At 45.5% G+C, this 25,400-nt stretch overlaps 1 protein-coding gene across 3 annotated transcripts in view; it reads right to left on the bottom strand.

Moving 5' to 3' along the window:
- The window catches only part of TMBIM1 (transmembrane BAX inhibitor motif containing 1), a 131,182-nt gene extending 109,693 nt beyond the window's left edge, over nucleotides 1–21,489 (bottom strand). Inside the window, exon 1 of one of the 3 annotated variants that reach the window (XM_060263307.1) lies at nucleotides 21,040–21,489. The gene's annotated coding sequence lies outside the window, so the exon portion shown is untranslated. Of the gene's footprint in view, nucleotides 1–20,553; nucleotides 20,811–21,039 lie in introns of those variants that run through there. The other 2 variants (XM_060263305.1, XM_060263309.1) reach the window with 2 other exon arrangements.
- Between the last annotated feature and the right edge of the window lie 3,911 nt (nucleotides 21,490–25,400).

Genomic DNA, 25,400 nt, shown 5'->3' with positions numbered 1-25,400 from the left:
AATGAACATATGAACATATGAAGCTGCCTTATACTGAATCAGACACTTGGTCCATCAAAGTCAGTATTGTCTTCTCAGACTGGCAGCGGCTCTCCAAGGTCTCAAGCTGAGGTTTTTCACACCTATTTGCCTGGACCCTTTTTTGGAGATGCCAGGGATTGAACCTGGGACCTTCTGCTTCCCAAGCAGATGCTCTACCACTGAGCCCCTGCTCTCCAGGGTCTCCAGCTGAGGTTTTTCACACCTATTTGCCTGGACCCTTTTTTGGAGATGCCGGGGATTGAACCTGGGACCTTCTGCTTCCCAAGCAGATGCTCTACCACTGAGCCCCTGCTCTCCAGGGTCTCCAGCTGAGGTTTTTCACACCTATTTGCCTGGACCCTTTTTTGGAGATGCCGGGGATTGAACCTGGGACCTTCTGCTTCCCAAGCAGATGCTCTACCACTGAGCCACCGTCCCTCCCCACATCACAAGGAGGACAAAATCAAGATATAACAAAATTAGTAATTCCAACTGAATAAATACACAAAAAAAACCCTCAAGAGGAATGTGTAGATAGCTCAAAATGAGCAATTTTATAGATATAAGCAAACAATAGAAGTTTAGACTAATAAGCACCTAGGTATCTGCTCATTTCAATAACCATCTTTCTCAAAGTCAAACTAGCTTCAAAAGACATACGCCATTCTCAATCTGGAACTAAACTCAAGCACAGCATAACTCATCTCAATATTAGAGGGCAACAAAGTCTTCCACATTAAGTATAGTTGCCAAAAACGTTCACTCTAGCACCAGATAACTGCATTCAATTCTGGCACCAGATACGGAATTAAATGAGAAATTAGATTAGGACACGGATACCTTTTTTCCAGGTTTACAGGGCTTTCAAGAAAAAGGCCTGCATTCAGACATGGTCAGTACAATCGCTACAACATTGTAAATAAAGGCAATTTATTTTGGAACACTGGCACTCCTTCCTTGTTGACCCCCCCCGACCCACTCAGGTTTGCCTTACAAAATAAAACACAGCTGAAATAAATGCTTATCTTTAGTTACATTTTATACATAAACTATTCAGACTAAGTTAGTCTGGCCAGATTGATCTATGTTTCTAGAGGCTAGATTTCTGCAATACTGTTTGTTGTTTGTTCAGATTTCTATACCCCAAATCCTACCGTATCGTATCGTTCACAGGATGTCCCATCCTGTTGATTGTACTTGTCTGCTTTGAGTCTCAGTGAGAAAGGTGGACAATAACTAACCAAATAAATAATAATGCATACTACATGGAACCAACCTTGAAGACAATCCAGAAGCATTCATTAGTGTACAATATGGGCTTTGACTGCAATGCACAGGTGTGACTATGTTACATCTCTTTTGAAGCATCCTTATTAGCTTCTTATTTACTTCCATGTTCAGTTCAATGTGTTGGTTTTTATTTTTGTAATCCCTCAAAACCTTAGACCGAAATCCTTAAAGGACCATGACTCCCACTTCTAGCTGTATCTGAAGAAGTGAGCAGTGACTTACAATAGCTCATACCCTGTGACAAATTTTGTCAGTCTTTAAGATGCTACCGGACTCGTGCTTCTTTCTACCACCACCGGTATGAATCTGTTAGCCAGTTTCATTCCTCCCAGTTTCCCTCTCTGTGTCCACACCCAAGGCTATCATATCTGTCTCAATGAGATCACAGTCCCTTTGAATAGTGGTCCTGTTCTTTTAGTGACCTTCCTAAAGAAGTAAGATAGGTGGGCATTGACCTTGGCAATGTTTGGGAAACTTTACAAAGCAGATTTATGGAGAGGGGGGCATCTGAGAGAGATCCAACTTCTCTTTTTACTGCGGCTGTGACAAGAATCTTTGGGACTTTGGTATAGACATATATTACTTTTTATTGTTTTTATATATTGTTGGGGGGCTGTGCCCAGATTTGTTTTTATTTTTACAAAAAGCCCTTTTAAACATAATAATAATACTTTTTTATTTCCCTTTATGGCAGAAAGGCAGGATAGAAATGTCCCAGTAAAAAAAAAATCTTACCTAATAATGAAAATATTGTCCTTTCAAACATTTAAGCAATGGCACTCACAGAGGGCTCAGTGTGACTTACATGCTATCTGGATTTGCAAAAATCCCTTGGCTTTTTTTTTTATCATCTTCAAAACTCTACCTGCAGAAAAATCATTTAAACCACAGTGCTCAAAGCTCCCCAGAGTAGCAAGAAAGTGGGCACACTGGATGAAAAGCCACTGAATGCCTGCTTGCTACCTTATTTGGTATTCAGATGCTCTTACTCAGACATGAACTCTCCCCAAGATGCCCTCACATAAAACATCCTCCAAGGGACCCAATGACACCCTTTAAGGTGCAAATGCTCTTCTGACTATATTCATTCCATGGAGTTCTTCGTAACACTCAAGTGTTTGAATCTATGATCAACATCTGGATTCAGTGTTACAGCTTTCAGACAATAGTGCCATGTAGCATAGACTAATCACTTACATGAGTTTGATTAGCCCTTTTAAGACATTATGACAAAGAATACCAAGAGCCTGCCAAACACATGTATCAGGAACACGCACTACCCACCATCCCCCAGATATGTGCAGTTGCCAGGCTGTCTAAAAGGGACAACATGCAGATTTTGCATACCACCATACGCTGTATGAAAACCTGATTTTTCAGGATGCCTATGCACCAAGCTGAAACTCTTTGTGCTGACTGTATGATTACCAGCCTGCCACTGGTACTGGTGGATTTTGAAAAGAGCCTTTCAAGTGGAATAGAGGGGATGAGATGAGAGATAAGAGGGAAAAAAGGTAGTTTCATTACCCATGTTTTACTGGTTTGGCCAGTAAACCCCTAAACAAAGAAGAAAAGGAGCGGGGAGGGGGGGGTGCAACCAAAGAAAATAGATTAGGTAACCCAAAAGCTTGAGGAAATAAACCAATGAATTAGCTGAAATGTCTGTAAGCATCAACAGACAGACCACCACCATTATTTGGAAGGGACGGTGGCTCAGTGGTAGAGCATCTGCTTGGGAAGTAGAAGGTCCCAGGTTCAATCCCTGGCATCTCCAAAAAAGGGTCCAGGCAAATAGGCGTGAAAAACCTCAGCTTCAGACCCTGGAGAGCACGGGAGGGACGGTGGCTCAGTGGTAGAGCATCTGCTTGGGAAGCAGAAGGTCCCAGGTTCAATCCCTGGCATCTCCAAAAAAGGGTCCAGGCAAATAGGTGTGAAAAACCTCAGCTTCAGACCCTGGAGAGCACGGGAGGGACGGTGGCTCAGTGGTAGAGCATCTGCTTGGGAAGCAGAAGGTCCCAGGTTCAATCCCTGGCATCTCCAAAAAAAGGGTCCAGGCAAATAGGCGTGAAAAACCTCAGCTTGAGACCCTGGAGAGCTGCTGCCAGTCTGAGAAGACAATACTGACTTTGATGGACCAATGGTCTGATTCAGTAGAAGGCAGCTTCATATGTTCATATGTAAAAGTCTCATTTGTGACCTCGAAGCAGCACATATAGGTGTCATGTACTAAAGCATAATAAACTACAAAGATCTCGATCAAAAATCTTGAATAATATATCACACAAAAATACTAAACTGTGTCATTAAGCAGTCAAAATTGTACAATATGTAATATACCATAAAGATATGGTATCTCGCTATATATGGGGCCAGGTGGGGGAGAGATTAAGTGTGGGCAGATCTGCCGATACCTAAATCTGTGGATTGAGCCCACGCTAAGACTCCCCAAGTTTGCAAAAAAAATGTGAAAAGTGTAAAAAAAAATACATGGAAGGGGGCTAAACCCCCCCACACACACACATGAAAGTCTGTGCATGTGCAGATAATGCACCTACCTCTGTCAGAGGTAGCAGTGGGGGGAGGGGGAATCAACCTGGGCTCACAGGCATCCATGTAATGGGGAGGGGCTTTGGGAGCTGCAATGGGACTGGGGGAGGAAGCTCCCAGCACTAATGTCAGAGTGGGGGTGTTGGGAGCACAGCTGCCCAGTGGCAAAAGCTTTGAAGGTGGAGGGCTTTGGGAAATGCAGGGATCTGGCAGTGGAGGCTGGAGCCATGCTGTGCTTAATGGCACTGATGGGGGGGGGGGGAGGATGGTAGCTCTGTGACAACAGCTGCAACAGTGGGGGGGGGGGGAGAAGAACTTTGATATTTGTGGTGAGACCCCTTCCCTGTCTTGGCTGGCACTGACTGTGGGGCAGGGGGCGGAATCCATCAGTGAATATCACAGGCCCTGACTTGTCTATCTATTAATAGCTAACTCAGTCCCATGGCACAGAGTGGTAAGCTGCAGTACTGCAGTCCATAAGAACATAAGAGATGCCATGTTGGATCAGGCCAATGGCCCATCCAGTCCAACACTCTGTGTCACATAGTGGCCAATATATGTGTGTGTATATTTATATATATATACATAAACACACACATACACATACATACATATACACACACACGCACGCACACACACACACATATACATATATACACATACTGTGGCTAATAGCCACTGGTGGACCTCTGCTCCATATTGTTATCCAATCCCCTCTTAAAGCTGGCTATGCTTGTAGCCACCACCACCTCCTGTAGCAGTGAATTCCACATGTTAATCACCCTTTGGGTGAAGAAGTACTTCCTTTTATCTGTTTTAACCCAACCGCTCAGCAATTTCATTGAATGCCCACAAGTTCTTATATTGTGAGAAAGGGAGAAAAGTATGTCTTTCTCTACTTTCTCCATCCCATGCATAATCTTGTAAACCTATAAAAATGTTTTTTTAGGAAGAGGACGAAGTACTGTTTCCTTGAGGGGCGTAGGGAAGGTCCCTTCTGTCAAGGACCTATTAATGATCCCTTGAAGTGGCACCAATAACTCCGTCCGGAAAGCCCTTACCAGTCAGGACACACATGGGTCCAGATAACAAGTAGTCGGACGCACAGAACAGAGGACCTTGTCGACTTCCCTCAGGGGCATTATGATACTGGCTGATTTGTTATCAATTCCCTTCCTAATAATTCCCTGCATGGCGTTGGACTTTTTTATTGCAATTGCACACTGTCTTGACATTTTCAGTGAGTTATCTACTACGACCCCAAGATCTCTCTCTTGGTCAGTCTCTGCCAGTTCACAACCCATCAGCTTGTATTTGTAGCTGGGATTCTTGGCCCCAATGTGCATTACTTTGCACTTGACCACATTGAACCTCATTTGCCACGTTGACACCCACTCACCCAGCCTCAACAGATCCCTTTGGAGTGCCTCACAATCCTCTCTGGTTCTCACCACCCTGAACAATTTAGTGTCATCTGCAAACTTGGCCACTTCACTACTTACTCCCAATTCCAAATCATTTATGAACAAGTTAAAGAGTATGGGACCCAGTACTGAGCCCTCCGGCACCCCACTGCTTACCGTCCTCCACTGTGAAGACTGTCCATTTATACTCACTCTCTGCTTCCTATTAATTAGCCAATTCTTGATCCACAAGAGGACCTGTCCTTTTACTCCATGACTCTCAAGCTTACTAAGGAGCCTTTGATGAGGAACTTTATCAAAAGCTTTCTGGAAGTCAAGGTAAACAACATCTATGGTGTCCCGTTTGTCCACATGTTTGTTCACCCCCTCAAAGAACTGTAACAGGTTAGTGAGGCAAGATCTTCCCTTACAGAATCCATGCTGAGTATTCCTCAGTAACTTGTGTTCATTAATGTGCCTACTCATTCTGTCCTTGATAATGCTTTCTACCAACTTCCCCAGTATTGCAGTCACTGACTGGCCTGTAATTTCCCGGATCTTCCCTGGAACCCTTTTTAAAGATGGGGGTGACATTTGCTACCTTCCAGGCCTCAGGAACGGAGGCAGATTTCAACGAAAGATTACATATTTTTGTCAACAAGTTCAACTTTAAGTTCTTTGAGAACTCTTGGATGTATACCATCTGAAACTGGTGACTTATTAGTTTTTAATTTGTCAATCAGTTGTAGGACCTCCTCTCTTGTCACCTCAATCTGACTCAGGTCTTTCAACACCCCTTCCAAAATTAGTAGTTCTGGAGCAGGCAAACACTTCTCATCTTCCACAGTGAAGACTGAGGCAAATAAGGCATTCAGCTTCTCAGTCATTTCCCTATCCTCCTTCAGTAATCCTTTTACCCCTTGGTCATCCAAGGGCTCCACTGCCTCCCTGGCTGGTTTCCTGCTTCCAATATATTTGAAGACATTTTTATTGTTGGTCTTTATGTTTTTTGCAATATACTCCTCATAGTCCCTTTTTGCCTGCCTGATCACAGTCTTGCATTTGATTTGCCACAGCCTGTGTTCCCTTTTATTAATCTCACTTGGACTAGCTTTCCACCACTTAAAGGAGTCCTTCTAACCTTTTACAGCTTCCATTACTTTGTTTGTTAACCATGCAGGCCTTTTCTTATACCTGTTTGTGCCTTTCCTAACTTGTGGTATATATTTTATCTGAGCTTCTAGGATTATAGTTTTAAATAGCCTCCAAGCTTCCCCAAGCGTTTTGACTGTATTTACCTTTTCTTTCAGTTTTCTCTTCACATGCCTCCTTATCTCAGAGAATTTACCCCTTTTAAAGTTAAACATGGTTGTGCTGGTCTTTTGGGGCAACTCCCTATTTATACAAATGGTGAAATCAATAACGTTATGGTCACTGCTCCCAAGTGGTGCAATCACTTTTACATCTCTCACCAAGTCTTGGGCATTACTTAGGACCAAATCCAGGATCGCCCCACCCCTGGTAGGTTCTGTGACCATCTGCTCCATAGCACAGTCACTGAGAGCATCTAGAAACTCAATCTCTTTCTCTCGACCTGAAAACATATTGACCCAATCAATCTGCGGGTAGTTAAAATCACCTATTACGACACAGTTTTTATGTTTAGCCGCTATCTTTAACCCTTCCATCATATTATAGTCATCCTCTATCTTTTGATTTGGTGGGCGATTACAAACTCCCATAGTTAAGTTTCCTTTTGGGCCCTCTATTTCAACCCAAAGCATTTCTAGAAGGGAATCTAATTCTTTGACCTCAGTCTTACTGGACTGTGTACCCTCTCTGAAATACAGAGCCACCCCACCTCCAACCCTTCCCTCCCTATCCTTCCGATATAACTTATATCCAGGAATCACCGTGTCCCACTGATTCTCCTCATTCCACCAAGTTTCTGAAATTCCCACAATGTCTATGTTTTCCCCCAACACTAAACATTCCAACTCACCAATTTTACTTCAAGCACTTCTAGCATTTGTATGCAAACATCTATAATTTCCCAGGCAAGTTAGGCCCGCAACCTTCCTCCTGCCTCGAGACTTTGGCAGACACTCCATACTGTTTGTCACCATCTCAGTGGTTTGTCACCATCTCAGTGATCCATTACCCAGCAGAAAAGTAACAGCTAATCCTTCATCTCTTTGAGATGAGTCCTCCTGAACCAGAGACATTTCATCTCCTGTCGGCTTTCCCCCAAGATTTAGTTTAAAAACTGCTCTGCCACCTTTTTTATTTTAAGCACCAGCAGCTTGGTTCCATCTGGGGACAAGTGGAGACCGTCTCTTTTGTACAGTTCCCGCTTGTTGCAGAAAGCATCCCAGTGCCTAACAAACTTAAACCCTTCCTCCCTACACCATCGTCTCATCCACACATTGAGACTTCTAATTTGTGCCTGTCTCTCCAGCCCTGCACGTGGAATGGGTAGCACTTCTGAGAAGGCTGCCTTGGAGGTCCTGGCCTTAAGTCTCCTGCCTAGCAGCCTAAATTTTTTCTCCAGGACCTCACGACTGCATTTCCCCACATCGTTGGTGCCAACATGCACCATGACCACTGGCTCCTCCCCAGCACTGTCTATCAGTCTATCTACAACACGCGTAATGTCTGCTACCTTCGCACCAGGCAGGCAAGTCACCGTACGGTCAGTACGCGGTTTTGCCAACCAGCTGTCTACTTGCCTAAGGATCGAATCACCAACTGCCAAGCCCCCCCGCTCCCTCCCTTCCCAGGGATGGTTCCTTGGCACGAAAGGATACCCGCTCACCAACCGAAGAAGAGGTCCCTTCTGAGGGCGCATTCCCCTTGTCCTCAGCCTGGTGCCCTGTTCCCTCTCGACCCTCATGCTCCCTGGCAGCAACGGAGCTGCCACGTTCAGACTGGGGCTTATCTAATACGTCCCTGAGAGTCTTCTCCGAGTGCCTAACTGACTGTCTCTGCTTCTCCAAGTCAGTCACCTCAGCCTCAAGAATATGAACTCGTTCCCTGAGTACCAGGAGCTCCTTGCATCGAGCACACACCCAAGACTTCTGTCCTGTGGGCAGATAGTCATACATGTGACACTCAGTGCAAAACACTGGAAAGCCCCCACCCGCCCTGCTGGCATTCTACCTTCATGATAGCATTTTTAAAATATACAGTCCCCTTTTAAATACTGTTTGTTTATGTGGCTCTCCTTCTGGAGGGTCTACTTACCTTATTGGGAACACAAGGAAAATAGGGATCTGGGTTCCTGGTCCTTACACAGCCCCCAGGCCAAGAGCCCTTTAACTCTCGCCCTTTGGCAAGACGCAGCTTAATAATGCAAAGAGCGTGGGGTCTCAGTCTGCCCCAGGAACATAGCCACTCCTAATCAATCAGCAACAATCACCTTCAGCCCACTCAAACCAAACAAACAGCAGTTCCCCAGCAACCACAAACTCAGAATTTTCAGCAATCACACAGTCACACAAACTCAGAAATTCTCAACAACTCCCCCAGCTGTTTAGAAAGCCAAACCTCACCCTTATAGCACTTCTTATCTGCTCTCTCTCAGAACTCTCTGAAATGTGAAATGTCCAAGCTCTGCTCACGACCTGGGTTCAATCCCGGCGGAAGCTGGGTTCAGGTTGCCGGCTCAGCCTTCCAAGGTCGGTAAAATGAGGACCCAGCGTGCTGGGGGGGGGGGGGAAGTGTATATGACTGGGGAAGACAATGCGAACCACCCCATAAAAAGTCTGCCATGAAAACGTTGTGATGCGACGTCACCCCAGAGTTGGAAATGACTGGTGCTTGCACAGGGAACTAGGTAAAAGTAAAGGTAGTCCCTTTACTTTTTTATTTTTTTTTATGCTGAGTCAACCTGGAGCTGGCTACCTGAACCCAGCTACTGCCGGGATCGAACTCAGGTCGTGAGCAGAGCTTCAGACTGCAGTACTGCAGCTTTACCACTCTGTACCATAGGACTACCACCGGGGACTACCTTTACCTTTTTAACTCAGCCAGATCTGAGGATGCTTATATTTGGTGACTGAAGCAGAGAATGGGCCAGCCAAATCTTTCTGTAAATCTGAAGAGGTTTTCAGAAAAATACAAAATATTTTAAAAGGGGGGGGGACCCCAAATGATAAAAGAAGCGCCTTTAGATTTAAAGAGCTGCAAGACTAGAAAAAACTCAACAGGTGCAGCTTCATGTATGATGGAAATACTTCTTAAAAAATGAACTATTTCCATCATTACTATGGGTCCAAAATAGGGGGACCGGAGTGCCTGCTATAAGAAGAAGATGATGATGATATTGGATTTATATCCCGCCCTCCACTCCGAAGAGTCTCAGAGCGGCTCACAATCTCCTTTCCCTTCCTCCCCCACAACAGACACCCTGTGAGGTGGGTGGGGCTGGAGAGGGCTCTCCCAGCAGCTGCCCTTTCAAGGACAACCTCTGCCAGATCTATGGCTGACCCAAGGCCATCCCAGCAGGTGCAAGTGGAGGAGTGGGAATCAAACCCGGTTCTCCCAGATAAGAGTCCGCACACTTAACCATTACACCAAACTGGCTCTCTATGGTTGGCTCTCTATGGTTGCTATGGTTGGCAACCTCCTGCTCCCAGCCCTTGCTGCTATTTAGCGGAACAGCACAAGCAAAATGGGTGGTGGCGACATCCCGCAACCTCAGTTTCCCGTATGTACTCAGTGTGTACCCAGAAGTGATATCACACACACCACGCAATGCTCTAGAAACTTCCCGTCTGGAAAGGTAAAAATGCTAAGAGCTTTGGAAAATTCTTAGAGCATCACATGATGCCATAATGTCACTTCCAGGTACACACCCAGTACTGTTGCTGTTGCATTCTGCAACACCAGTTTCTAGTGTTCCCCTATCCTGAAGTATTTTTTTTTTAAATGCAACACAGTATTTTATTTTTAAAATGCAACACAGCTTGCCCATAATGATTATATCAAAGTTGTACAGATGCAGGGATTCAACGCTGAGTCAATACGTGCAGCTGAATGAGGTGGTGGAATGGACATACCTCTAATGAAGGTTATTCCATACTACAAAACTTGGAGCAGCGGGGAAAGAGAGTCCTATATGTTCAGAGATGCTCTGGCAATTTACAAGGATATATATTAGTTATATATTATTAGCCATGTGTGTTTGGGGTGGTGAAATACACTGACTCTTTTGATTTATGGGAATGTAACTTTTTTGCAAGCCTCAGAATGAATAGCCCTGCATTAACGACTCGTCGCACTGGAGACAACGACCACAGACATTGTTAGAAAAGAAATCCTTTTCATTAGTCCTGAGGCAGCCAACCACAAATAATGTAATTTTATGTTAGGCTTTTACATTTTCTTTCAAAGATACCACATTCTCAGTATATGTGCTGCCGAAGCGAGCACAAAGATACCACATTCTCTGAGGGGGAAGACCCCTGTCTTCTAAGTGCTAGGTTACCCCAATCTCATCAGATCCTGGAAGCTAAGCAAGATCATAGCTAATTAGTACTTGGATGGGAGACAACCAGGAAGTCCAGGGTTGCAGCACAAAAGCAGGCAATGGCAAACCACCTGGTACTTTTCAAGCTTAATTACTAATCTTATTTTCCCCTCTGTTTTTAGTATTGGGCAAGATTATGGGGGGTGGGAAATCTTCAGCTGAATTCCGTTGGTGTTATTTGTTATTTAGATAGGTACACCATGCTTTTCTTCCCAAAGATGACCTATAGCAGTTTAGAGCCAGTTTGGTGTAGTGGTTAAGTGTGCGGACTCTTATCTGGGAGAACCGGGTTTGATTCCCCATTCCTCCACTTGCACCTGTTAGCATGGCCTTGGATCAGCCATAGCTCTGGCAGAGGTTGTCCTTGAAAGGGCAGCTGCTGTGAGAGCCCTCTCCAGCCCCACCCACCTCACAGGGTGTCTGTTGTGGGGGAGGAAGGTAAAGGAGATTGTGAGCCACTCTGAGACTCTTCGGAGTGGAGGGCGGGATATAAATCCAATATCTTCATCTTCTTCTCCCATTGTTTCCTCAGAACATATACCCTGTGAGGTAGGTTGTGTCAAGCAATTAGATTTCAAAGTAACCAGTCCTTGAGCTGAAACAAAGTAAGGTTTATTGTAAATCCATATGCAGTAAGGAGGGCTTGGAACTGATACTAAGTAACATTGCAGAGCATACTTAAAGATGGCACATCAAAGGTTTTCTAAACAAAGCTACAATTTCTAAACAAGGCTGCATTCACATGTGAATATTCGCACAGTAACTTCCCTTATCTTCCCTGTGGTTTCCTTCCCTGGGACCAGGTCTGAGAACTCATCCCTGGAGGCGCTTATCTTCAAAGAGTGCATTCTTGCGTTTGTTAGTAAAAGCGAGAGAGGCGCAAAAAAGGCACCAGCAATATTCTACTTTGATGTGCCCAGCTTACTTTATGGTTAGTAACATTTATGAAACATTGCAGATATATCTGATTAGCATCATACATTCAGGGGGAAGATTAACATTGCTTGACAGGTTAAGCCGCGAAGGAGTGACTGGCCTAGGTTGGGAGGGAGTGACCCAAAGTCACCCAGTGGATATGCAGCTTTTATTATTTTCCTCAAAGGAATGACTAGTCCTTTATTGTCAGTCCAACAGTGGAGCATATTATATAATATTATATGAGGGTTGAGATCTTTGCTTTGCAGAGCACAAACGTCACTTTTATCTTTATGCATTTCCATAAAGAGTTGATCTCACTAGCTCATGTAGAGGAACAAGATATCATTCCTTTAAATCTTATGCACAAGGAATGATTGACAAACGCACACTTTTAATGAGTCCGTTTGTGTCACTAGAGTCCAGCCAAAGCTGCTGCTGCTGCTTATTAAAATTTATAGGAGCCTGTAGTCCAGTTATTCGTTTAAAGACGATATACCTAAAAGATTATCAAAATGCATGTACACCCACCAGCATCAATCAATAAGAAAGAAGCAGATGGTGCTCTGCCATACATTAACGGCTTAAACTCTGTGAGTAGAAAGAAACCTACGTATATAATCCCATCTTCCTCCTCCTCCTCCACGCTTCTGCCTATCCTTATCTGAAATATATTTTGTGCTGTGAAATAACAAAATGGTGTGACGGTTCCTGGGAGCACAATTACCCACCTAGAGAGGAGGCTGCCAACTGCATCTCTGCATAACCGATTCACTGATCTGGCTTTGCTTCCTTTTGATCATAATAATAATAATAATAAATTTATTTTTGTATCCCGCCCTCCCCCGCCAAAGGCAGGCTCAGGGCGGCTCACAGACATGGAACAACCATGATTCCAATAAAATACAATCAATACAACAAGACAAATTAAAATACAATTAAATTACAGTTATAAATTAGGTTAAAATTAAATAAAACAGCTGTTATGTGTTAATAATTAAGGTGCTACAATTCACAGCCATATATAAGATGGCTAGAAGTCAATTTAGCCGGGTTCTATCTTGAAAGCGAGCTGAAAGAGGGTGGTTTTGCAAGCCCTGCGGAACTGATTCAGGTCCTGCAGGGCTCGCACCACCTCTGGAAGTTGATTCCACCATCGGGGGGGGGGGCCATTGCTGAGAAGGCTTGCTCCCTCGTTGTTTTTAATCTAGCTTCTCTTGGTCCAGGGATTTTTAAAAGGTTTTGGGAACTAGATCAGCCTCTGCCAAGGGAGGACAATTTGATCTCTGCATATGCAACAACTGGCACGTTTCATCAATTACCCTCGATACAGACCACAATAGAACTGCCCACTCTTGGAGGCATGGTTCAGGGTTGGCCTCCTCCTAATTAGGGGTCATGCGCAGCTCAGTGATTCGTGTGGGAACACTGGGAATGGACTGAGAATAGTTTGTTCATACTCTTACACACTTGAAAAAGAAACCCTGGTAGTTACAAGAATCAAACATGCTCCCCATTTTAATTTTTTTCAGACCTCTAGCTTCATGCTGATGCACCCTCCCTGGGTTCCTTTTGCAAATTCAGCTACATGAAACTCATCCCTACTGCAGCTGGGAACTCACATGCATTATGCAGTGCTATTACAGGTTTCATTTCCTCACCATTGGCACATGTTCTCTTTCTCACACATAAAAATGTAAAGGTAGTCCCCCTGTGCAAGCACCAGTTGTTTCCCACTCTGGGGTGACATTGCATCATGATAGATCTAAATAGGCAGCCGTGTTGGTCTGAAGTAGTAGAACAAAATAGGAGTCAATTGCACCTTTAAGACCAGCTTAGTTTTATTCAGAACGTAAGCTTTCGGGTGCACACAAAAGCTTACGTTCTGAATAAAACTAAGTTGGTCTTAAAGGTGCAATCGCAACATGATGTTTTCATGGCAGACTTTTTACGGGGTGGTTTGCCATTGCCTTCTCCGGTCATTTACACTCTCCCCGCAGCAAGCTGGGTAGTCATTTTACCGACCTCGAAAGGATGGAAGCCTGAGTGACCCTTGAGCAGGCTACCTGAACCCAACTTCTGCCAGGATTGAACTCAGGTTGTGAGCAGAGAGCTCAGACTGCAGTACTGCAGCTTTACCACTCTGCACCACGGGATTCCTACCCTTCTCACACATAGCCATTCATTTAGGTAGAAATGGGTGTATACAACTGTAGGGTCCCTCCTGTTTGGGAGACAAGACTCCCAGAGGATACAAAAAGAAATCTGGGAAGCAATAAGGCCATGCTTAGTGAGTAGGTGGCCACTACTCTTCATTGTTCCTTTTTGAAGATTCATAGAAGAAGATGATGATATTGGATTTATATCCCGCCCTCCACTCCGAAGAGTCTCAGAGCGGCTCACAATCTCCTTTACCTTCCTCCCCCGCAACAGACACCCTGTGAGGTGGGTGGGGCTGAGAGGGCTCTCACAGCAGCTGCCCTTTCAAGGACAGAGGCTCAGAGCGGCCTACAATCTCCTTTACCTTCCTCCCCCACAACAGACACCCTGTGAGGTGGGTGGGGCTGGAGAGGGCTCTCACAGCAGCTGCCCTTTCAAGGACAACCTCTGCCAGAGCTATGGCTGACCCAAGGCCATGCCAGCAGGTGCAAGTGGAGGAGTGGGGAATCAAACCCGGTTTTCCCAGATAAGAGTCCGCACACTTAACCACTACACCAAACTGGCTCTCCATAGAGTGGGAGGGGGCAGCATCAGCACCAAGGTATTACTGTCAGGGCCTCTACTCAATAGAGGAAAGGAATCTTCAACACACAGGCAGGTAAAGACACATCAACAACAAAAGGTCATGCTGTTTTCTCAGTCTTGCTTTCTTTGCTCCTTTATTTGGTTACTTGAGCAGTTGTATGTTACAAAAAGGAACAAATGACAGGGAAGCAACTGATCACATGCTGTCCAGTGATTTTGTAGCACAGAAATCTCCCTAAACTTTAGAAACAATTTGGGAAGTTTGGGCTGCTATGCATGTCTGGTTAATTTGCTTCTTCCCTTCCCATAACCTTGCTTCACCATCCTTATTGTCACAGCCTAACAATGACACAATCTATGCAAGAAATACGTTCTCTGGACACTACTGTAAAAAGACATAATGGACACATAGACATCACTTTATACTGGAAACCTACTGACCGACAAACATACATAGCTGCATGGCTCCAGCTACCATCCCAAACATACCAAATCATCTATTGTATACAGTCAGGCTCTTCTGTATACTGACTCTACACTATAGCTGCATTTGCTCTAATCCTACAAACAGAGATTCTCACCTGAGGGATCTACAACAACTCTTTTTGGAACTAAAGTACCCACCTGATGAAGTCAGGAAACAGATCAATAAAGCCAGAATGGTACCCAGAGAAAATCTGTTGCAAGACAGGCGCAAAAAAGACAATAACAGAACACCACTAGTGGTCACACACAACTCTCAATTCAAAACAGTTCAACGCATCATCAATTACTTACAACCTCTATTGGACAATGAAAGCTCTCTTTCACAAGTACTGGGGGCAAATCTTTTCTTATGCATAGACAACCCTCCAATCTCAAAAAACTCCTTACCCACAATAATGTAACATCTATTTTGAACATGGGTATTGGTACTAGAGCTTGCAATGATCTCAAATGCCAAGTTTGCTGACACATACATCCAGGTAACACAATCACCTACACCATCTCAGGTTCATTCACTTGCTAATCTTCTACATTGTCTGTGCCATTAAGTGCCAATAATGCCCTTTGGTTCTCTGCATAGGACAAACAAGTCATACCCTATGCCAAAGGATAAATGGGAACAAATCTGACATCAGGAATCACAAAACCGAGAAACTTGTAGGGGACCACTTCACCCTTCCAGAACATTGAAATCAGTGACCTCCAAGTAGCTATTTAATTGCAAGGGAACTTCAAGAGGGACGGTGGCTCAGTGGTAGAGCATCTGCTTGGGAAGCAGAAGGTCCCAGGTTCAATCCCCGGCATCTCCAAAAAAGGGTCCAGGCAAATAGGTGTGAAAAACCTCAGCTTGAGACCCTGGAGAGCCACTGCCAGTCTGAGAAGACAATACTGACTTTGATGGACCCAGGGGGGTCTGATTCAGTATAAGGCAGCTTCATATGTTCATATGTTCAAGAACAGAATTGAAAGGGAAATTGCTGAACAACAAATTATTACACTTGGAACAAACACCTCCCCAGGACTCAACAATATATTCTAAACCCATTCTCACCAAACAGAGCTATACATCAGCTGCGTTCGAATGTATTTCTTTTTTGTATTAATACATTGAAATAATGTTTGTAACACTATGCAACATATTAAGAGTAGATTCCTGTGACAAAACAGAACATCTCTAAGAAAAATATGTTGTTTAACCCATGCCTGAAAGGAGACCAATGGAGCATGAGAACAGACTCTAAATTTATTAATCTTTACGGTTAAGAAATCTAATGGCAGCCTCACACCATCAAGGACACATCAGTCTCCAATTCTGACATAGTTATGCCCTTGTGATGTTATCCCCCCCCCTTGAACCCAAGAAGGTGACAGCCATACGTAGGGCTGCCAAGTCCAATTCAAGAAATATCTGGGGACTTTGGGGGTGGAGTCAGGAACAAAGGTGTGACAAGCATAATTGAACTCCAAGGGAGTTCTGGCCATCACATTTAAAGGGACAGCACACCTTTTAAAATGCCTTCCTTACACAGGAAATAATGAAAGACAGGGGAAGGCTCATAGAATTGGACCTCCTGGTCCAATCATTTTGAAACTTGGGGGGAATTTTGTGGAGAGGCACTAGATGCTATACTGAAAATTTGGTGCCTCTACCTCAAAAAACATCCCCCCCCCAGAGCCCCCGATACCCGCAGATCAATGCCTCATTATTCCCTATGGGAATCGTTCTCCATAGGAAATAATTGCCCAGTAGACATTTCCCTCCCTCCCGCCCCCCCCCCCGCTTTCTGATGACCCTAAAGCAGGGGGGGAGGGCCTCCAAACCTGGGGATTGACAAGCCTCTCTCTCTCTCACACACACACACACACACACACTGGGTCTGGTTTCTCCACAAGGACATCTGAAAAAACCAGGGGCTACGCTGCTCTCTTTCTCACACACACCCCCACACACTTAGTTGCTCTGAAATGAAAGCAAAACAAACTGAGGGACTGTTTTGCTGACCCTTCCCATGAAGTACTTCCTGCTCAACTTTAAAGGCACACACACACACATTTTGAAACGGACCTGATTGGAGGTTTCTGGGATTGGAGCTGCATGGTGGCTGTGAGGGCGAGGCTCCCCCCACCAGCCAGGTGGCTGGGGGCAGGGGGAAGCCTGTAAAACCGAGGGATCCCCCGCTGGGACCTGGGGATTGGTAAGCCTAGCCATTTGACTAAGCTTGCCAATCCCCAGGTCCCAGTGGGAGTTCTTCCGCTTTCCCAGGCTCCTTCCCACCCCCAGTCAGCTGGCCGGCGGGGGGAAGCCCTGCCCCCAGAGGACCATGTGGCTTTGGAAGCTTCAGTCTCTGACTGAAAGGTTTCCTCTTGGGATGGTGTGTCTGTGTTACTTTGAAGAAGTTGGCAGCAACTCTTGAGTAGAGAGGCCAATCTCCCTTCAGTCACCAGAAACGGGGGGGGGGGGAGGGAAACGTCTGCTGAGCACTTCATTATTCCCTATGTGGAGATCAATTCTCATAGGGTATAATGGGGAATTGATCTGGAGGTTTCAGGGGCTCTGGGGGAGCTGTTTTTTGAGGTAGAAGCACCAAATTTTCAGTATAGTATCTAGTGCCTCTCCTCAAAGTACTCCCCAAGTTTCAAAACAATTGGACCAGGGGGTCCAATTCTATGAGCCCCAAAAGAAGGTGCCCCTATCCTTCATTATTTCCTATAGAAGGAAGACATTTAAAAAGGTGTGCTGTCCCTTTAAATGTGATGGCCAGAACTCTCTTGGAGTTCAATTATGCTTGTCACACCCTTGTTCCTGGCTCCACCCCCAAAGTCCCCAGATATTTCTTTAATTGGACTTGGCAACCCTACATATGACTAAGCTTATCATTCTTTTAATCTGTTAAAAGCATCTTCATTATTTTGGGTGCTAATTTACTCCCCATCTTCTATATGTAAGATTATCTGTTTCCATTCCATTCTGTCTGAGGATGTGTGCATGCACAAAAAAGCTCACACCCACGATCCTGGGCCTAGCGAGGCCTGCAGGCCCCAGGGAAGCCTGATTAGGAGTACAGGGAAGAGCTTACGTTTCCCAGGATCCCCTCTATCCCTCTGACTGGGTGGCAAGGGTTTTGAAGGGAAACTGGCCCAGAGAGGGGTGGGGCCTGGGAGGAAAAGATAAGAGGGCCAAGCCCAGGAAGGCGGTGTTCTTTTCCTAGGAGGCAGAGCTGAGGGGGAGCTGCTGCCAGGAAGAGACCCTTGCCCTTAGAGGGAGGGTGAGTAGGCTATGACTGAGACAGTAGGGACAATAAGTTCAGATGCGTTAGGGCATTTATTTATTTTTCCCTTCACCCCTTTTACTGTTTTATACACCTTCTTTGTTATATTGCACTGACCTTTTAAAATAAACTTTTTTTTCTGTTGTTCACTCTGCGCCTGGTCCTCATGTCCATTATTTGGCCTAAGCTAAGGGAGGCCTGGAAGGGCTTGGGAGGGTACTCTGGGCCTTCTCAAGGGAGACCCTTAACCAGAGTGGCGGCAGCAATTGGTAAGACCCCCCCCCCCCCCTGAGTCGTGACACCCTGAATAAAACTTTGTTGGTCTTAAAGGTGTCACTGAACTCTAACTTTGTTTCTCTTGCTTCACACTAGTAGTGGAAATTCTGCTTCTTTAAAAAAAAAAATCACATTATCTTTTCGGTGGCTTTCAGCTGGAAGAGATGTAGAACCCAGAAGTGAAAAAGAAACAAAACCTACACTATTAAGGCACTTCAAATTCAGACATGACAATAAATTGTGGTTTGATCAAAGATTCCTCTGCATGGGGCAAGGGAGAGGAAAATCTAGGTGAAGAATGAACCAGCTTTATTCTTCTCATGAACATCTGAAAGTAGCTTTACAGTGCAGAAATTATACCTTCCTTGGTCCATTAAAGCCTACGGACTTATAGAGACACAACTGCTTAGGACTTCACCATTGCACTTGGTTTTCTGCTGGGGCTTTTAGCAAATGAGTTAAACAATCTTTGAAGTCACAAACAACGCTCCCAGGGCAACAGGAACTTATGTTAGAAAGCAAGACTATTTTAGGGTATTTAAGGGGGGGGATCTATCTATCTGATAGAGAGGGAGAGATCAGATTCCTTATTGTGTGGCTGCTGTGCAGAATTAGTCATCCTCTACACCCTGGGAGATAAGAAGTTAAAACAGTCTGGGGGGGGCGGGAATCTGAGGAAGGGTTTCCCAATCTCAAAAAAGTTTCTCAGCACCCAGGTGGTCTTTTGAATCTACTTGACCCATCTCATCCTTTTTAAAAATTGTTTCCGCATGTGTGCACCTGCACATCATGGTGACTTCCGGTGACTGGCCCCGACTAGGGGCCTGGAGGATATTCAGAGAGGTGGCTGAATAAAGCCTGCCGGTCCTCCCAAATGCTGGCATTCCAAGGAGGTCTCCCATCCAAGTACTTGCCCAGAGTCAACCCTGCTTAGCTTCTGAGATCTGATAAGATCAGGCTTGCCTGCGCTATCCAGGTCAGGGTGACCCATCTCATTCTTAAGCAGTTACTGCTGGAAAGAAATTAAATAAGCAGGGAAGAAAACAAAACACATCCTCCAAGTTATGGAAACCATGCCTTCCCTCCCCCTTTTGTAGCTAATATTGCCAATTTGTTCCTTACTCTGTGTCTTTAATAAGTGGCCCCGTGGCGCAGAGTGGTAAAGCAGCAGTACTGAGGTCTGAACTCTCTGCTCGCGACCTGAGTTCGATTTCGGCGGAAGCTGGATTCAGGTAGCTGGCCCGAGGTTGACTCAGCCTTCCATCCTTCCGAGGTCGGTTAAATGAGTGCCCAGCTTGCTTGGGGAAAGCAAGACTGGGGAAAGCAATGGCAAAACTACTCCATAAAAAGTCTGCCGTGAAAACGTTGTGAAAGCAGCGTCACCCCAGAGTTGGAAACGACTGGTGCTTGCACAGGGGACCTTTCCTTTCCTGTGTCTCTAAACAGCAGTTTTATATGCTGACATAACCAGGTGGTAATTATTCATGCACTGAAAAGTTTTGAACAAGTCAAGTGACCTTACACTGAGTCTGCTCATTAGTCTATAAAGATCCGCACTGTCTACTCAGGCTGGCAGTGGCTCTCTAGGGTTTCAGGCAGAGAGTCTGTTGTGGAAATACCAGGGGAAAGGAGGGGAGAGGTGTTAAAATAAAAAAAGTCAATACATTTGTCATTTAAAAATAAAGAAACAGTGACTCTCAAACTCTGGCTGTTGCCTCAGGTTCCCTTTTGAGCTACACAATTTTCTGCCAGCTTATTTCTTGTCCCTAAGGCACGCACACACAATATTTCCCAAGAGCCGGAGGAAACTTCAGCGTCATTTTCAAGCTGCAATAGGCCAGCACTACTGAAGTAACTCCCTCTCTCAACCGCACCCATTGGAAGCAAAACAGGCTAACTGTTAGCACGGACCTCCGTGTATCTAAGCCCTGGGACACGCAGGAGCGGCCAAACCACACCAGTACCACATCAGCTTTCCCTAGAGAAAGACAAATATGTAAGGAGCAGGCTAGAACTCACAAGGGAACACCGCCAAGGTTTCAATGGCACATGGCTTAGCTCCAGAACTTACTGTTAATACCTGGCCTAGATAATAAGAGCGCCCTTGAACATAAGCAAAGTGCTCTTCTCTTGCAGAGTAAATGCGTACTCCAGCGTTGAGCACAGGAGGGGGAGGAAAAAAAGGCAGGGCAAGCGGCACGCATTTCAGGAAGTCCCAGGCTCCGGGATCTCTGTACTAGACATTAAGCAGCGGCGGCGCTGGAAATGCCAACAAGTCACAGCTCGCCTAGCTACCCTTAGTGCTTGACGGCCTCCCCCCCGAGTACTAACTAGGGGCGGGCGACCCAGTTTCGCTTCTGAGATCTGACGCCACAGGCCCAGGGCTGGGCCATGCAAGTGAAGACGCGACTAACTTAAGCCCTCGAAGACATTCGCTCGGCTACAGTAACCAACCCAAAACAGGGCCAAGGAGCTGTTACATTTGTTACAAGGATCCAGCGTCGCGAAGCCCAAACTTTCGGAAGGGTGAAATATCCAAATCAGGACGATCGCTTACCCTGCGCGGCAGAACCAACCGGGGCGCGCTAAGGAGGACCCACGTCGGAAGAACACGGGAAGGCTTCGCGTCCCCTACTCCTGGCTGCGAAAAAGCAGCCCCCCTTTTTTTTCTCCCCCTCGAGGCTTTCTTCGGCTCGGCTCCTCTCCCCGCGAGCTTCCCAGCCAATGTAACGCTTGCCCGGCTGATGCACACGCCACGACTCCGCCAAAGAAGTTAACGCTCCTGTTGCTTCCCACCTTCCGAATTGAGGGCTGGGGCGACGAAAGGGAGGAGAGAGCTCGCGCACGGCGCGCCCGTCTCCGCTGAGCAACGACGCGCCCCCGGGAGGCAGGATCTAGTACTCCGAGTTGAAAACGGATTGCCCCTTGTCTGGTGGGGGAGGGGACATCCGAAACTGTTGCGGCTCTGCTTTGGAAACGAAAGTTGCACTGGAGAAGATATGGAAACTAGGGCTGCCAAGTCCAATTTAAGAACTAGCTGGGGACTTTGGGGGTGGAGCCAGGAGACTTGGGGGGTGGAGCCAGGAGACATTAGGGGTGGGGCCAAGATCAAGGCTGTGACAAGCGTCATTGAACTCCAAAGGGAGTTCTGGCCATCACATTTCAAGGGACGGCACGCCTTTTCAATGCCTTGCTTCCGTAGGAAATAATGAAGGATAGGGGCACCTTCTTTTGGGGCTCATAGATTTGGACCCCCTGGTCCAATCTTTCTGAAACTTAGGGGATATTTTGGGGAGAGGCACTAGATGCTGTACTGAAATTTTGGTGCCTCTACCTCAAAAAACAGCCCCCCCCCCAGAGCCCCAGATACCCGCGGATCAATTCTCCATGATTTTCTATGGGAATAAATCTCCATAGGGAATAACAGAGTTCCCAGGAGACATTTCCCTCCCCTCCCCCCGCTTTCTGATGACCCTGAAGCGGGAAGAGGGTCTCCAAACCAGGGGATCCCCTGCCCCCACCTGGGATTGGCAACCCTAATGGAAACATGTTGCATCTTGTACATGTTGCTACTTCTAGCGTGAGGTTAGGAGGTCAGACCGCTTACACAGAAAGTGTTTTTTTGGAAGCTCTGCTCTCCATTTCCACTTCCATGATCTTAGCTTTTTGATGTGGGGAGGGATGGTGGCTCAGTGGTAGAGCGTCTGCTTGGTAAACAGAAGGTCCCAGGTTCAATCCCTGGCAGCTCCAAAAAAGGGTCCAGGCAAATAGGTGTGAAAAAAAAAACCTCAGCTTGAGACCCTGGAGAGCCGCTGCCAGTCTGAGAAGACAATACTGACTTTGATAGACCAAGGGTCTGATTCAGTAGAAGGCAGCTTCATATGTCCATATATGTCCCCGAGTGTTTATGAGGCATCGCACAGGTTGAACCGCACGTCACGCGGTCCTCACCTAGTGTCCTGGTTCGGTCAGGATCACGCAAACCCAGCTCGGTTCTGGCACGTGGCCTGCGTGGAGATCAGCTTTAAGCCCCCCCCTGCTTCGTCTTCCTGACCAAAAACTATGGTTGCCAGGTCTGTGTTGAAAAAATACCTGGAGACTTTGTCTGGGAGAGGGTGGGGTTTGTGGGGAGGGGCCTCAGCATGGTACAATGCCATAGAATCCATCCTTCAAGGCAATTTTCTCCAGGGGATCTGATCTCTGCCAGCTGGAGATCAGTTGTAAACGCGGGAGGTCTCCAGGCCTCACCTGGAGGCTGGCAACCCTACCGAAACAGCTCATCAGAGCAGCTATTTGCCTCATTCCAGGCTCCATTTGTCAGATGCTACTAATGAAGATCTTTTTCTGTATATGTTAACTGAAGTGTATATGTTAACTAGTAGTCCCACAACTGGATAGTGAAATCAACATTCAAGAAAAATAACTGGGGGAAAAGGGGATTTCTAAACTCATCCTCTCAGGACTGTTGTATGATGTGATTTATTGCTTTTGTTCGGAGATCTTTCCATTTGTATGTATTTATTAGCCAAAACACTTCCATAACCCCTTTCCACCAAGTCAAGGTATTTCTAATACCAGTTGGGTGAAGATCTACAACACCTTTTAGAACTAACATCAGGGCTTTTTTTTTGTTGAAAAAGCCCAGCGGGAACTCATTAATATGTGAGGCCACACCTCTGACATCACCCTCATTTGCATACTAGGCCACACCTCTGACATCACCCTCATTTGCATACTAGGCCACACCTCTGGCATCACCATGATTTGCATACTAGGCCACACCGCTGACATCACCAAAAGTGCTATAATATCTTTTTTTGAGGTGTGGTAATTGTGCTGTGTACAAATCTGGTCACCACACCTCAAAAAAGATATTCTAGCATTGGAAAAAATCCAGAAATATATAGCCACGTATATATAGCCATCCCAGAAAAAAAATCAAATTCCAACACACTATTCAATCACAGGAACCAGCATGGTGCGGAATGCCAGCCTGGATGAATCACAAACTGGAATTAAGATTGCTGGGGAAAACATCCAACAACCTCAGATATGCAGATGACACCACTCTAATGGCAGAAAGTGAAGAGGACCCAAAAAACTTCTTGTTGAAGGTGAAAGAGGAGAGCACAAAAGTAGGCTTGAAACTCAACATCAAAAAGCTAGGATCATGGCATCCAGCCCCATCACTCCGTAGCAAATAGAAGGGAAAGACCTGGAAGTAGTGACAGACTTCACATTCCTGGGATCCAAGATCACTGCAGATGGTGACTGTAGCCATGAAATCAAAAGATGTTTGCTCCATGGGAGGACAGCTATGGCCAACTTAGGCACGATAATAAAAAGTGGAGATATCACCCTGCCAACAACATTTTCTTTAGTCAAAGCGATGGTATTCCCAGTAGTAGTGTATGACTGTGTGAGTTGGACCATAAGGAAGGCTGAGCACAGAAGAATAGATGCTTTCAAGTTGTGGTGCTGGAGAAGACTCTTGAGAGTCCCTTGGACTGCAAGAAGGAAATCAACCCTGACTGTTCCCTGGAAGGTAATTTTAATCTGGTTAAAGTTATTTTATGTTGTAATGTTTTAATTAATCAATTGTTATATGAGTTGATGTGAGCCACCCTGGTCCCACTTGTGGGATAGGGTGGGGTAAAAAAATCCAAAATTACAATAAATTGTGGGGTTTATTGATAACATTTGTTTTGGAGCTGCTGTGTTTGGGGTTTTGAAACACTTGTAATCATTGCAAAAGATTGTTGCCCCTCTTTTCTCTGCAGGAGTGGTCAGTCATATCCTGTTTAGGACCTGTTATCTCCAGCACAGGCCATCTTGCCAGTTCAACTTGCCTATTTTATGCATTTCGGGTTAATGAAAGGCCTCTCACTTCTTTCCTCCCATTCTTTCTGCCACTTATAATTTTGTGTTTATCATGCCTACCCCCCTCACCCTACTTTTTCCTTTAAGTTCTGAAGAAAGTTGTGCTTTTAAGTACATTCAGAAGGTCTGACTCTCAGGTCTATTTAAGTGCTTTTCATCCCTAGTTCGGTTAAAACTAGAGATGTGCACCAAAACTGATTTTTTTTAAAAAGGGTTTATCATTCTAATTATTCCCTTATGACCATTATAACACATATATTTATTCTTTGTTTCCTGAGGAAAACACATCTCCAGCTGTAACTTCCATACCCATCTATTCAGGATAAAATTCTAAGAGATTGCACCTCTTATTCAAGGGATCCTCACGGCCAAATTTCAGGCCCAGAAAGTGTTTCTTCTTTATCAGCAATAAAAATTTTCACTGTCTTATAAAGCCAGAAGCAATTATTCACCCACACAAGAAAGAAGGTAGTAGGCAAACAGTATTGCAAAAGGAGATCTTTGTGTATAAGCGTGTATCTAAGGTAAATGTTTAAACAAAAATGGAACACAAGGATGTGGGAAGCAAAATTCTGTCATCTCCTGCCTGCTGCCCATTATCATTCTGTGTTCTGGAGACCGCCTCCTTTTTCTCTCAACTGGCACCTGGTCACCTCTCATTATTACAATTGTTCTCCAGATGACCAAGATCAGTTCCCCTGGAGTAAGTCCCCATAACCTCTGTCCTTTTCCTGCTTCCTTCTCTCCTTTCAGCTCACCAACCAACCTACCTTTATCTACCCCCCTTCCCCCCCCCCACCGCATCTTCAGTTTTTCCACCTGCTCCACCCTGGCAGCCTCTACCTGGGAAAACTCAGGGCTTTTTTTGAGCAGGAACACAGTTCCAGATGGCTTGGTGTCGGGGGGGGGGGGGTGGCCTAATATGCAAATGAGTTCCCACTGGGCTTTTTCTACAAGAAAGCCCTGTGTGAAACAACAGTGATGTCAGGGTGGCCTAATATGTGAATGAGTTCCTGCTGGGCTTCTTCTGCAAAAATA

This window comes from Heteronotia binoei, chromosome 21 (assembly GCF_032191835.1).
Source record: "Heteronotia binoei isolate CCM8104 ecotype False Entrance Well chromosome 21, APGP_CSIRO_Hbin_v1, whole genome shotgun sequence".
NCBI lineage: Eukaryota > Metazoa > Chordata > Lepidosauria > Squamata > Gekkonidae > Heteronotia > Heteronotia binoei.
Note: the sequence above shows the minus strand (reverse complement) of the source record. Positions and strands in the feature narration are given on the sequence as shown.